Source organism: Pipistrellus hanaki (assembly GCF_964339955.1).
Source record: "Pipistrellus hanaki genome assembly, chromosome: 15".
Lineage (NCBI taxonomy): Eukaryota > Metazoa > Chordata > Mammalia > Chiroptera > Vespertilionidae > Pipistrellus > Pipistrellus hanaki.
Genome location: NC_140517.1, coordinates 26,634,293 through 26,648,980, shown reverse-complemented (window position 1 = coordinate 26,648,980; position 14,688 = coordinate 26,634,293). Strand labels below are relative to the sequence as shown.

The window sequence follows — 14,688 nt, the reverse complement described above, 5'->3', positions numbered from 1 at the left end:
TAGCTGTTTCCCTATTAGTCACCCATCTCCTCCACGTGTGTGTCAGCTCTAGGAGGACACGCATAATGCCCCACGGTGATCACTGATGCTCAGCCCTTATTATGGTGCTTGTCACGTGATAGGTGTTCAATAAAATTAATGAAGAAGTGAATGAAGAATGAAGTTCTAGAGTAAAGAAACAGACAAAATTACTACTCTATATCCCACTCTTTGGCAGAAGAGAAAAAAGCTAGAAAAATAGAAGTTACCTAGACTCCTCAAGGCCCGGTGCAAGGCAACATAGCCACACACTGGGCATCCCGACCCACAGAGGAGCGAGTGGCATTGAGTCCTACCTGTCACAGCAGCGGGCCCTGGATTTCCTGCTCCACGCCTGTTGTCGACCTGAAAAATATGAAGGGAAAAAACAGTTAATAACTTTGCCTTGAGTCCAGGCTTTCCCAACCGCCTCGCCTGGCTTTGCTCAGCCTAAAATCACTCAAAATGTGCGGCCAAGTTCAGTGCCCGCTCCAACAGTAGAGCTACCGAGTTTCGGACCAAACGTCAGTCTTTTGAAGTTGAGGTTCTGTTAACACTTGGCTCACAACAGCAGGCTCAGTAAGAGGCTTATAAAAAAGATTTAAAATGCTACGCAGGTGCCAATGAGTTCTCACAAAAGTCTCTATTTTGATGAGCAACGTGTCAATGAATTAGCTGCACATGTTGTACATTCCCTGGAAACACTTAAAGGGTGGCGGGAGAGGTGGGGTCCGGGGAGAGGATCCTTGGGACCGAACGTCAGTGCAGGTTTTGCCAGAACCCCAATGTCGGGAGGGGGTAAATAGTTGAAGACATCTGGCTGACATAAAAACGTGGCTGGTTCATCCTTCCTCCAAGCAAATATTATTCTCATTAAAACACAATCAGATCATCTATTGGGACTAGCGAGTCATCCTGGAGAGCAGCGCAAAGAATCCCTTTGGTTACGCAACAGCTGCGCGCTCGGTGGGATTGAGGAAGGAGGCTCAGACACCACCTCCACCACCACCACCTCCATAACAACCTCCACCACCTCCACCATCTCCACCACCTCCACCTCCACCACCCCCACGACGTCCACGACCTCCACCTCCACCACCTCCACCATCTCCACCACCTCTACCTCCACCACCTCCACCATCTCCACCTCCACCAAACAACCTCCATCACCTCTACCACCACCACCTCCACCACCTCCACCTCCACCACCTCCATCACCACAACCACCTCCACCTCCACCACCACCACCACCTCCATAACCATCTCCAATACCTCCAACACCTCCACCTCCACCACCACCTCCAATACCTCCACCACCACCATCACCACCACCACCACCTCCACCTCCACCACCTCTACCACCACCACTACCTCCACCTTCACCTCCACCACCACCACCACTACCAACTCCACCACCACCTCCACCTCCACCACCACCACCTCCAACACCTCCACCACCACCACCTCCACCACCACCACCTCCACCACCTCCATCACCACCTCCACCTCCACCTCCACCACCACTACCTTCATCACCACCACCACCTCTACCACCACCTCCATGCCGCCAGGCTCTGGCCCAGCAAAGCTCCCCCCAATGAATGCCAAGATTCCCAGCCAGGGCCATGGCTTTTCCCTTCCAGTTAGGTCTCTGGGAGGACCTTCCTCCTGCTGGGAACCACCATCCCACATTCTCAGCCAGGGCCAGGGCTAGAGGTTTCAACTCGGAAGCATTACACCGGTGAGTGCTAATTCATGTGCCAACCTGGAAAGGCTCTGGTGCCCAGTTGTCTGGTCAGCCACCAGTCTTAATGATGCTGCGAAGGTATTCAGTAGATGTGGTCAGCATCTACTGTCCGCTGGCTCTGAGGAAGGGAGGTTATAGGTGAGTGGGCCTCATTCAACCGATTGAAGTTCTTATGAGAAAAATAACAAGATTTTCCAAAGAAGAAGTTCTGTCTCAGGACTATGAATCCTGCCAGCTGCCAGTCTGTTGACCTGCTCTTCAGATTTCAGACTTGCTAGCCCCACAGTCCTTCAAATGAAAATATCTCTCAAATGATATAAAGATGATAGATAGATAGATAGATAGATGTTAGATGGGAGTTGAGATGAGATGAGGTAAGATGAGTTAGATGATAGATATCCTATTGGTTCTGTTTCTCTGGAGAACCCTGGCTGATACACAGAGAAAGCAAAATTCTACCAGTTCCACACAGCTGGCCCTTGAAACACCCCGCATTTAAGTGGTAGCATACACTAGTGATTAGAAGTGCAGACTCTGATTTACATGAGGTTCTGGAACAGGCAAAACTAACCTCTGATGAAAAGAACCCGGACAGTGGTTGTCTCAGTGGGAGCAGGGAAACAGGGGTTGACTGTAAATGAGGGGACTTTCCTGGGTGATGGGAAAGTTCCAGGTCACACACGGAAGACTTTTCATGGGTGTTGCTTCTGTCAGAATTCAGAGAATAGTACACCCAGGGTTTGTGCATGTCATTGCATGGGAATTTTACTTAAAACCATAAACAAATATTGAACTGTAGTTGATGAAATGTTGGCTCAAGTGTTTAGGGGTGAAGGCAATTGTTTTTGTGAAATGCATACAAAAATAAGATGGATTTGCTGATGAAAAGAAGAGGGAGAGATGGCTAGACGTGATAAAGTGATTGCAGCTCTCTGTTAATGATGGGATCTGGTAGTGGGTAAGTAGGTGGCTATTTGCTGTAAATTTATTTTAACTTTTCTGTGTGTTTGAAGTTTTTCATAATAAAATGCAAGAAGAAAGAACAAATGCAGGCTGTGGGGCCAGCCCGTCTGTTATGATCCTGCCCGTGCCGTTCCACCAGCTGTGGGACGTTGGTCAGCTTCCTCACCTCTCTGTGCCTCAGTTCCCCCAACTAAAAATGGTGAGTGCTGGCAGCCCTGCTCTGGGCTCTGTGTGGGTGACAGAGCTAATGTGCACAGAGCACTGGGCCCAGTCCCAGCACAGCGAGTGCTCAGAATCATCAGTGTTCTGACCAGTCATTTCCTCCTAAAACTCCAGGGCCTGAGAAGTTGGGATCTGACTTGGTTACACAGCTCAAAGTCCTGGATTTCCAAAGCTTCTGAACATGGGATTCCTGAGTGAGCACCTCACTGAAATGGTAAATAGGAGAGGAAGCCGATCCTGCGGCCACACCCTCATTCAATTACCTTCATTAGCACCAGGGGACACCAAGCTCATGGGGACCGGGGTGAATACTATAAGATGAGCCATGGTCACCTGGGGCAGTGTGAGCCAAGGGCTGGGGGAGCCCGGGGCAGGCGGAGGGGTGTTGTATATGCACAAGTGATGGGCGGCCTCTTGGGAGAGGTATTCAGCATGTGGGCATGGGTCCCAGATTGGGTGAAAGATGCTGTGTGAGATAAGGTTCTCAACCTCTAGTGTGGTGGGTCTCCGCTGCCTGCTTCCTGCTCAGAGTCAATCTGGATGCCGCATTTGGTGTACAGCGTGATCCTGTCTCACTGAAAGGGCCCCTGTCCAGCCCCAGCAAGTGTCCTGTCCATTCACAACGTATCCCACAGACCACCATTCAGAAAACCAAAGTCTGTCTGTTTCCTAGCGAGGGTTTGGGAGGTTTATGTTGACACACTCTTGGTTTCTCACCCACTTTCTCTGATGAACAGGGGCTCACAGAGCCACAAAACAATGTGAAATGATCCAGCCAACCATGAGATTGCATTGTAATGAGCCAGGAGAACATGCTTCAGACTTAGAAAGGGAGAAAACTCACTTTTAAAGTATCAGTGATGCCCTCACTAATTACTACATTTAATTCACTCTCATCCATCGATGCACACACCAAAGATCAGCCAGCCAGCCATGCACCCATCCTTCCATGTACCCTTCCTTCCATCCAACTTTAAAGAACCTTAAATTGCTAAAACCTACTACTTCCTGGGTTTACAGAGTTATAGTATCTGTCGTAGAGTAGGCACTAAGTATTTGTTGGACATTTGGATTATGTAAATAATGAACAAAAATGAGTAAGATATCTGTGTATCTTTAAGGAGCAAGGAAAACAAAGGGAACAAAAGAGTAATGCCACAGAGGGGATGTTATGCAACCAAGTGACAATACAACTTATCAAGCAAACCAAGACATGTGGGAGACTAAAAGGCGGCACTTAAAATAAGGTTAAGCCCTGCTGGTGTGGCTCAGTGGTTGAGTGTTGACCCATGAACTGTTGATTCTCGGTCAGGGCATATGCCCAAGTTGCAGGCTCAATCCCCAGTAGGGGATGTGCAGGAAGCAGTTGATCAGTGATTCTCTCTCATCATTGAAGTTTCTATTTCTCCCTCTCCCTTCCTCTCTTTGAAATCAATAAAAATGTATTTAAAAAAAATAAAAGTAAGTTTTAAAATATACACTTGTGGAAATAACTATTGCCTGACGTTTTTCTTTTCTTTGTTGGTGGACCTATAAAATAGGTCCATTTAAACTATTATCCAGAATAAACTATGCAAGCATATCTGCTTCTAACACTATGTCACTGGTATTTTTTAAAGAATTTGCTTTCATTAATTATTAGTTTTCTTTTTCATAAATTATTCTCAATCTCCTTCAGTGTTGAACTTTGTCATCGATAAATTCAAAAGTGTTGAAACCTTTGGCTGATTGTGTAAAGTGTAATATTTTATTGAGAAAATACTCTTTTTTTAAGTTCTGGATACAAATAAGTAGCCTTGCCTACATACCTTTTTATAATTTTTTAAAGAATAGTTTATTGATTCTTAGAGAGAAAGGAGGGAGAGAAAGAGAAAGAGAGAGAAACATCAATGTGAGAGTGAAACAACAATCCATTGGGCGCCTTTCCCATGCCCCTCACCCACCCACAACCCAGGCATGGACCCCGGGTGGGAATCGAACTGGCAACCCCTCCACACACAGGAGGGCGCCCAGCCAACCCAGCCACCCGGCCAGGGTGAGAAGCTGCTCTTCTTATCGGCAGTGTGCAGCACTGATGAGACCTGGGGAGCGTGGAGGAGATGTGACTGAGATGGAGGGTTTTCTCCATTCTGCTGTCCCGTGTGGGCTCCTGTGGCTGTTGCCGCCTGGATATCTGAGCAGGTGCTGTCTGTCTGTCTCCATTCAGAGAACGTCTCATCAACAAATATTCCACAAGCCAAAACTCATCAACTTGGGATATTTTTTAAATATTTCAAAATCTTGGGCTGTCTCAGCTACATTCCATTTGTGTAGAGGATATACTAGTAAATGTATCCAATTAAAAAATGTGAACTTCATCAGAAGACTCTTGGAGCCCAGGACATTCCAGAGCCAGACTGTGGCACTGCCCGGGGAGCCGGCCCCAGGTGCCAGCCTCCGCCCCTCCCCGGCTCTGGTAGGGCAAGCGATTCAGCATCTTCCCATGAAGCACTTCATCAAGTTTCAGGAACTGCATTTGTCTAGTACAACATTCACGGAAAAACTTGATGTTTCCAGTAAATTTTGAACAAAATGCAAACAAAATGTAAGGACCAGTTCGCAAAGCAACTCAAAGCCATTGTAGGCCACAGGCTGGGGCCCTTCTGGACACACGGGGGGCAGACAGCCCAGGGAGCGAGCAGGCCTGCGGCTTAGGCTGCTTCTGCTCCTTACGCCATGTGGGCTTCATCACACGGATTTGTGGTCTCGTTTCTCTACTTAATGGTTCTACGTTTGGACAACCTCAGCTTCTATTGTGATTGGGAGAACATTCTAATGCAATTATTGCTTGTGGGGCAGCATTGATTCCAAGCATATTTCTGCCTCATAGATGTTCGAGTTCAGCAAAAATCTTGTTTTTACTATGCTACCAAAATTTGAATTTGTTAACTCTGCAAGAATAAATCATTGTACCTTCAGCATTGAACTTTTAACTGAATCAACAAACGTTTTTATATTTCCTAGGTTCCCTACTGCCCCTGCCAGCCGGGGGTTCCCTGTGTCCCACAGGCCACTGGTGGGATGGCACAGGGCCCAGGAACCGGAGGCTGGCAAGACAGCGGGCTTCACACCCTTAAAAAAAATCATTTTTAAATCCTTAATTCTAGTTAGAATAGATCCTCTTGCCTGAGATGTGCTGCTTCTTTGCTTAAAAGGGAGATCGTGAGCTTTAGACGCTCCTGGCTGTTCTATGGCCATTCTCCCCTGGCCACAACCACGGCACTAGAATGAACAGGAAGCTGGTCCCTTTCTATTGTTTGCAGGGCATTTGGATGCTGCACCCACCCTGAAGTCACCACATGGGATGGGATGTGGGAAACCCCAGGAGTGGACACTTGAAGAAAATGACTTGCCGGAGGGAAAGCAGGACCCTGGCTGGTGTGGCTCAGTTGGTTGGAGTGTCATCCTGTGTACCAAAGGGTTGCGGGTTCAATCCCTATTTGGGGTGCATATAAGAGGCAGCTGAGAGTGTCATCTGGGTGTCTCTCCCTCTCTCTCTCTCCTCTCTTCTCTCTCTCTCAATCTCTCTCTCTCTCTCTCTCTCTCTCTCTCTCTCTCTCTCTCTCTCTCTCTCTCCCTCCCTCCCTCCCTCCCTCCCTCGTAAAATATTTTTGGGAAAAAATAAAAAGAGTCAAAGCAGGTTACCCCAGGCCACCCAGGTAGAACCGGAACCCTACTCATCCTCGTCCTCCCCTGATAGGCTGCCCAAGAACACTAGAGGTGGCCTCGCCTCTGCCATCCAGTCGTAATTCTTGCAGCTCCTGCGTGCAAAGGGGACGCCCCGGCTGTGGGCGATGACAGCTTTGCCCCCACTGTTCACGACAAGGTCCGGAGACTGCTGGTTGCACAGTGGAGATAAAAAGCGATTGCCCAACAGCAAACATGAAACATCCCTTAGAATACAGCAAATAATTTTAAATTATAGGAGGAATGTTAAAATAAATATTTAGAGGTTTTGATGAAATGCAGCTCTGTTTTGAAGGAAAATGAGAAGCTGAAAAAACAGGCTCAGCTGCTATTTTTGCTTCAAGAAGCCGAGTTGGATGCAAGAACATGTGGGCAGAAGCCATCCTTTCCGTCCCACCTACCCCCCAAACCACGATCCCATATTCATCGATTCGGTCCTTTCTTTCCCAGTAGCTCCCACAGGGAGCACACTGTCCCCCAGCAGCTCCAGGGACAGTGGGCAGACAGCCATGCCCCTCACAGGTGCCAGGGTGACATGATGGCCAGCCCCCGTGTGCTCCCCTAAAAGGCCAGGCACAAGCAGGGATCCTGCTCTTTCCCCATCCACAGTATCCACTGTAGACAGTGACCATGCCCACACCCTCGAGGTCACTGAGGCCAGTGCCCAGCCCAGCGTCAGCCCCTGCTGCCTCTGTACAATGCCCTTCCCCTCAGGCCAAGCCACCGGGGCGGTCCAGGGACCATGGCCCAGGCTGTTTGCTCCGGAGCCTCCTCCTGACAGGACAGGGCAGGGCAGGGCAGTGGGCAGGTACGGCTCCCACAAAGGTGCGGGACAGGCCAAGTGGATGAGTGGGCAGGACCAGCTCCCTGGGATGGAGTTAGGCCAGTGGGAGGCAGTGGAGGTCTTGCATATATTATCCTGGAGGAAGGAGTCAGGTGAGGAAGGTGCTACAAAAGTCCCTCCTTAGCAGATGAAGGGAGGGACAGAATGCACAGGAAGAGCCAGGCCCCAGGGGCCACACCTGACACTGGCCTGTGGTCATTCAGTAAGACCCCAGAGTCCTCACCGGCTGCCAGCACTCAGCAGTGACCAGGACAGCCAGTCCCGGCCCTCACAGGCATGTACGACCCCGTAATGACAACAGAGAGCCAAGAGGCACTGACACAGGGACTGCAGGGCTGAGGCTACCTGACCCTGAGTGGCAAGGGCTGCATCTTGGAAGAAGATGTGACAGGCCAGCCCTAGCTGGTTTAGCTCAATGGATAGAGCGTCAGCCTGCGGACTGAAGTGTCTCAGGTTCGATTCCGGCCAAGGGCACATACCTGGGTTGTGCCCTAGTAGGGGGTGTGCAGGAGGCAGCCGAACAATGATTCTCTCTCATCATCAATGTTTCTATCTCTCTTTCCCTCTCCCTCTCTAAAATAAAAATAAAAAAATTAAAAAAAAAAAAAGATGGGACAGGCCAGACTGACACCTGTCCTGGCCGGCTGGCACACCGCACCAGCGCTGTGGGGACTCTGGCCAAGGAGGACTGCCCAGAGGGAGGACCTGGGCTCTTCATCAGCCCCGCGTTGGACTAACTCAGACTTTCCCAACAGCGCCACCACTGAGATATCTGGTCCCTGAGAGGGTCTGCATGTGGTCACGAAGAGAGCCAGGTTTTAAGGGCTCAGGAGGGGTAGCAGATGGGGGAGCCTCTGAGAGAAGGACACTGCCCACCCTCGAGGGATGAGAACCTGCTCCTGATGGGACAGCAGAGGTTGCAGCAGCAGCTCAGATGGAAGAATAATTCGCCAGGATGCTAGCTCATTAATTTTGCATGTGATGTTGCACAGGAAGTAGAACTTGGTGCAAGCAGGATTCCCAGAGTAGGAGAAGCAGCTTAGAATCCAGGTCTTCCCTGAGGTGTCACCATGTGAAAGGAGGTGGCACCCACTCTGCCCAGGAGATGGGGCAGAGAGGACATGGGTTCCCATTCAGTGGAGGCACTCCATCGAGTCCAGCTGCACAGAGTGTTCTCCTAGAGAGAATGTGGAAATGCCAGGCCTCTGGAAATGGCTGAGAAAGCTGGGGGAGGGGAGGGGGGGAAGAAGGGATGGGGGCGCGGTTTCAGCCTCAGCCCCAGCCCACAGCAGAGCAACGCGAGTGCGGTCCTGAGCCAGCACTGGCACACACTGCCTGGGTGTCCTCACACACTTCACCAAGGATTGGAGAAGCCTGAGAGTGAGCCAGGTTGTGGAGGGAAGAAATGCCTCCTGCAGCTGCTCCGCAGGCCACAGGGCCCAGTGAGAAAATCTGGGCAAAGGGGCCTCCCTGGAAACCACTGTTTGGGGCCATGTTTTCTCCAAGCCTTTGTTACCAAGGACGTTTTGTTCCAAACCCCTACCCCTCACCTGAGATCATCGTCCATCTTCGTGAAAAGACGAGTCATTCTTTCCATGCCTGCTGGCCAGGTTGGGTGTGATGGGCCAGGTCCTGCTGGCATGGCAAGGACGTGCGGGGCTGCGAGGAGTGAAGCCCCCCCACCCACCAGTCCACCCCCCACCCCGGCCCCAGCCCCTCCCTCCAGCCTGTGGCTCCGGAGCAGTGCACTCCTCCCAGGAGAGAACAGCCCACCGCCTGCACCCACACTGTCTCCCTCATCACCGCATCCTTGCCCGATGCCTGCGTGCCTTCTAGGTGCCAGGCCATGTATAGGAAGCTTGTTACATGAATTATCCCACTTAACCCTCAGAATAGCAATAGGACGCTGGCGTTAATTTTTATCCTGAGTTCAAAGATAAAAATCTGATGCACTGAATCCTCATATGTATGGTCCATTGATTTTTCAACAACATTCCAAGACAATTCAGTGGGAGAAGGACAGTCTTTTCAACAAACGGTGCTGACAGCTGGACACCCACATGCAAAAGAATAAGGTTTGAGCCCTACAAAACAGCACATACAAATATTAACTCACAGAGGCTCACAGACCTTAATGTAAAAGCTAAAACCATAACTGTTAGCAGAAAGCAAACCTTCATGACTTTGGATTAAGCTGTGGTTTCTCTTTTGATAGCAACAGTTTCTTAGATACGACATCAAAAGCCCAACAAGAAAAAAAAAATAGATGTACTATACTTAGTCAAAAGTTAAATTTTTTATGCAAATGACATCATTAACAGTAAAAAGACAGAGGGCAGTAACTCGGCAATCCAGAAACACATTTCTTGTGCGGCAGGGTACCAACCAAGAGGAATAACTTCTCATGGACAAGTTAAATTGGCATTCAAGAGCAAGGCTCCTGGCTTTGAGCTCAAGATGTCAGACTAAGAAGATCCTGAGCTCATCCAGAACAGCTGTCTCTGAGAACAACCTGAAGACTCACAGGACAGATTTTCCACAACTACAGATGTGCAGAAAAAGCCACACTGAGATAGGTAGGAGGGGTAGAGACTGTCCGGTCAGGACCACCCTGCCCCCACTCCCCAGGGGGTGACTCACAAGTGGGAGGGATATCACAACTGCAAGGTTGTCCGTGAAGAGTGAGGGGTCCAAGCCCAGCCTGGGGGATCCGCACTAGGGAGAGGAGCCCCTATAACATCTGGCTTTGAAAACCAGTGGGACTTACACCAGGGACAGCCAAAAGGCTCTAAGAAACTCAGGCTGCACTCTTTCTGAGTCCCAGCACAGAGACAGCAGTTTGAAAAGCACCTGGGTCATCCTTGGCCAGGTAGCTCAGTTGGTTACAGTGCCCTTCCAGTATGCCAAGGTTGAAGGTTGACACCCAGTCAGGCCACATATAAGAATCAACCTATGAATGCATAAGTAAGTGGAACAACAATAGATGACTCTCTCTCTCTCTCTCTCTCTCTCTCTCTCTCTCTCTCTCTCTCTCTCTTCCCTTCTCTCTCAAATCAATAAAAAATAAAGAAAATCACCTTGGTCATTCGTAAAGGTGATGCACTGACTAATTTTAGGGTGTGTGCTAGAGGAACAAGGATCTATTAGAATTGTCTGCTGTTGGGCACCATTATGTCTTCTATCTTGACTCTCCTCCACCTACTTGGTCTGACCCTGGCAGGCACCTTAACCTTGCTGACACTGTTCACCTCATTCCTTGAGGACCAACCCAGGCTGTCACCCCTCCAGGTAGCTCCTTCCCTGAACACATCTGGTGGACATCTCAGTTGGCACCAGCACACAGCAGTGTGTCTGCAATAGTGTGGCTGGGCTCACAGCCAGCTACACCACAGGCCTGCCCAGTGCACCAGTGAGTCCACAAGCAGTTCTGGCCAGGCCTCCCAGCCAGTGGGCCAGGGACCATCTTGCCTGCCAGTGTGTCCACAATAGGAGGCCACACTAGTCCACTCAGGGAATACCTTTGCAGTATCTAGTTCTGGTGACAAGGGGGATTCCACCACTGGGTCACACAAGACACTTTCTAAATAAGGCCACTTTTTCAAGACCAGGAGATGTAGTTGACCTACCTAATACCTAGAAACAAAGATACAAAATGAAGAGACAAAAGACTATGTTCAAACAAAGAAATAAGACAAAATCCCAGAAAAAAATAACTAAATGAAATGGAGGTAAGCTGTCTACTAGATAAAGAGTTCAAAATAGTTATAAAGATGCTTATCAAACTCTGCAGACAAGTGGATAAACTCATTGAGGACTTCAACAAAAAGATTGAAATTACAAAAAGGACTGGTCAGAACTGAAAAATATAACAATTTAAATGAAAAATATAATGGAGGGAATCAATAGCAGGTCAGTTGTTGCAGAAGAATGGACCAGCAACCAGGAAAAGAGGATAGTGGAAATCACCCAATTGAAGATCAAAAAGAAGAATTTAAAAAATAAGGATAGCATAAGGTACCTCTGGGACAATATCAAGCATACTAATATTCACATCATAGGAGTACCAGAAGGAGAAGAGAGAGAGAAAGGGACAGAAAACCTATTTGAATAAATAATGGTGAAAATTTCCCTACCCTGGCAAAGGAGAAAAATACCTAAAGTCAAAAGAAGCTAAAAAGCTCCCCCAGTGGGCAGGGAGTTGACCAAGCCAATATTGGATGAATTAGATCAAAAGATGACAGAAGCTGAAACACAACCTCGTGAGGGAAAGAAAGTGAATCCCTGGTGCCCATCTTCAGGATCCACCACTTGAAAACCTGCTGATTTTTTGCCTGTTCTACAAGCAGAAAGCCATAAGCGGAGAACTATATGAATACACAATGGGAAAAAGTAAATTTATAGTTTGAATATGTGAAACAGAGTTTACTCTTATACTATTATGTATTAACTAGTGGTCCAGTGCATGAAATTCATGCAAGGAGGGAGGGTTGCCTAGCCTGCACTCTCTCCAACTGGACATCCCTCTTGCAATCTGAGACTATTGGCTCCTAACTGCTCACCTGCCTGCCTCCCTGATCGCCCCGAACTGCCTCTGCCTGCCTGCCTGATCACCCCTAACTGCCCTCCCCTGCAGGCCTGGTCCCTCCTAACTGCCCTCTCCTGCTGGCCATCTGAGGGCAGCCACCTTGTGTGTTGGGGTGACAGTCAATTTGCATACTACTCTTTTATTAGATAGAATGTCCAAAAAGGGCAAATCCTTAGAGACAAAAAGTAGGTTGCAGGGTCAGGAGGGAGGGAGATACGGTGAATGACTGTTAATGAGTTTCCTTTCCAAGTAATGAAAAGTTCTAAAATTAATTGTAGTGATGGTTGCCCAGCTCTGCGAATATATCAAAAACTATTGCATTGTCTGCTTCAAATAGGTGAATGATAAAGTATGTAAATAATATTTAAATAAGGCTGTATAAAAACAACTGTGGCTCAGGGAAGTCATCAATGGGCCCCATTCACAAAGGGCAGAGGCAGGACTTGGACTCAAGCCCTCACAAGTCAAAGCTCTTTATCACCTCTTCTTGACTGACATCTCCCCTGTAAGATCCCTCACCCCTGGGTTTCCTCATCACTGCTGACCTAGCCCCAGGATATTCCCAGCATGGTCCAGCAGCATGGACAGCCACTGCCAGCCAGTTAGTAGTGCAGAATCTCAGGCCCCACCCAGACCAGCTGACCAGAATCTGCATTTTAACTGGAGCCACAGGAAATTCATATCCACATTAAGGGGCTAATTACATCCCTCACTTCCTCATATAAGTGCCTCAGAAGGAGTCGCCAACTATTCTTTGTTTGTGGTATGGGTCACCATGGTAGTGAGGAACACACTGATTTGCAATGAAAAGAGCTGGTTTCAAGTTCCAGTTGTGCCACTTCATTAACTAACTAACAACAATCATTTATAAAGTCAAGAGAGAAGAGAAAAAGCAACATACAGTGGTTGAGATCAATAGAAAGCACATAGTAACTTAGCTAGATGGGAATGCTAGATAAAATCTCTAATATGTCAGTCATCACATTAAATATAAACTAGCTCTCCAGGTGAAGATGGCGGAGCATGGTTATCGCTTTTCGCTGACTACTTTCAGCCCAAACGGTAAACTTGTTCAGATTGAATATGCTTTGGCTGCTGTAGCTGGAGGAGCCCCTTCAGTGGGAATTAAAGCTCCATGGTATTAGCAAAAGAGAAGAAACAGAAATCCATTCTGTATGATGAGGAAAGTGTGCACAAAGTGTAGCCAATTATCAAACACTGAGGCTTGGTATATAGTGGCCTGGGCCCAGATTACAGAGCGCTGTGCACAGAGCTAGGAGACTAGCTCAGCAACATTACCTTGTTTACGAAGAGCCCATTCCCTCAGCTCAGCTGGTGCAGAGAGTGGCTTCTGTGATGCAAGAATATGCCCAGTCAGGTGGTGTTCGTCCATTCGGAGTTTCCTTACTAATTTGTGGTTGGAATGAGGAGCGACCATATTTTTTCAGTCAGATCCATTAGGAGCTTACTTTGCCAGGAAAGCCACAGCGATGGGGAAGAGCTATGTGAATGGAAAAACCTTTCTTTCTTTTTTTTTCTTTTTTTTTTTTTTTAATATATTTTATTGATTTTGTACAGAGAGGAAGGGAGAGAGATAGAGAGTTAGAAACATCGATGAGAGAGTTAGAAACATCGATCAGCTGCCTCTTGCACACCCCCTACTGGGGATATGCCCGCAACCAAGGTACATGCCCTTGACCGGAATCGAACCCAGGACCCTTCAGTCCCCAAGCCGACGCTCTATCCATTGAGCCAAACCGGTCTCGGCTGGAAAAACTTTTCTTGAGAAAAGATATGATGAAGAGCTAGAACTTGCAGATGCCATTCAGACATCCATAGTAACCCTAAAGGAAAGCTTTGAGGGCAGATGACAGAAGGTAACATAGAAGTTGGACTCTGCAATGAAGCTGGGTTTAGGAGGCTCACTCCAACTGAAGTTAAGGACTACTTGGCCGCCACAGCATAATGAAGTGACTGAAAATCTGGAATTGCAGATAATCTCTATACTTAAACATGTTTAAAGTATGCTTTGTTTTGCAAACTTTTTGCATACTTATTTCTACATGATTTAATGGATCAGTGTTTTTTAAATGATACTCATAATAAACTGTGAAATCCAAAAATATATATATAAACTTACTAAATGCTTGAGTCAAAAGACAACGATGGTATCTTTCTTTGCAATGGGAAAATGTGACTTTTTACTCAAATAAATTACTTTCTTGGCAGCATCCCCCATTTTTGTCTTTGTCCATCCCCCATTGTCTGCTCCCATCGCTGATAGACTGCTTTGGTTTGTTACTGAAAGCTAGTTCATCCTTCTAGACCAGTGGTTCTCAACCTTTCTAATGACGTGACCCTTTAGTACAGTTCCTCATGTTGTGGTGACCCCCAACCATAAAATTATTTTCGTTGCTACTTCAAAACTGTAATTTTGCTACTATTCTGAATCATAATGTAAATATCTGTGTTTTCCGATGGTCTTAGACTTTACAGCAGCCCTTCTCAACCTGTGGGTCACAGATTGCCAACTGCCGGTGGAGGGCTGTGGGTCACAGGTTGAGAACCGCTAGCAGGGTCGAC

The 14,688-nt window shown here is 47.8% G+C and overlaps 1 protein-coding gene and 1 pseudogene across 4 annotated transcripts in view; one reads left to right on the top strand and one right to left on the bottom strand.

The window, feature by feature from the left end:
- ZNF469 (zinc finger protein 469) overlaps positions 1-14,688 on the bottom strand; it is a 289,966-nt gene that overhangs the window by 233,160 nt on the left and 42,118 nt on the right. For all 3 annotated transcript variants that reach the window (XM_084905026.1, XM_084905027.1, XM_084905028.1), the window contains exon 2: positions 336-384. The gene's annotated coding sequence lies outside the window, so the exon portion shown is untranslated. The remainder of the gene's footprint in view (positions 1-335; positions 385-14,688) is intronic.
- LOC311610270 (proteasome subunit alpha type-2-like) lies at positions 13,110-14,186 on the top strand (annotated as a pseudogene). The gene is made up of 2 exons: positions 13,110-13,634; positions 13,893-14,186. The product of its transcript is annotated as a proteasome subunit alpha type-2-like (transcript).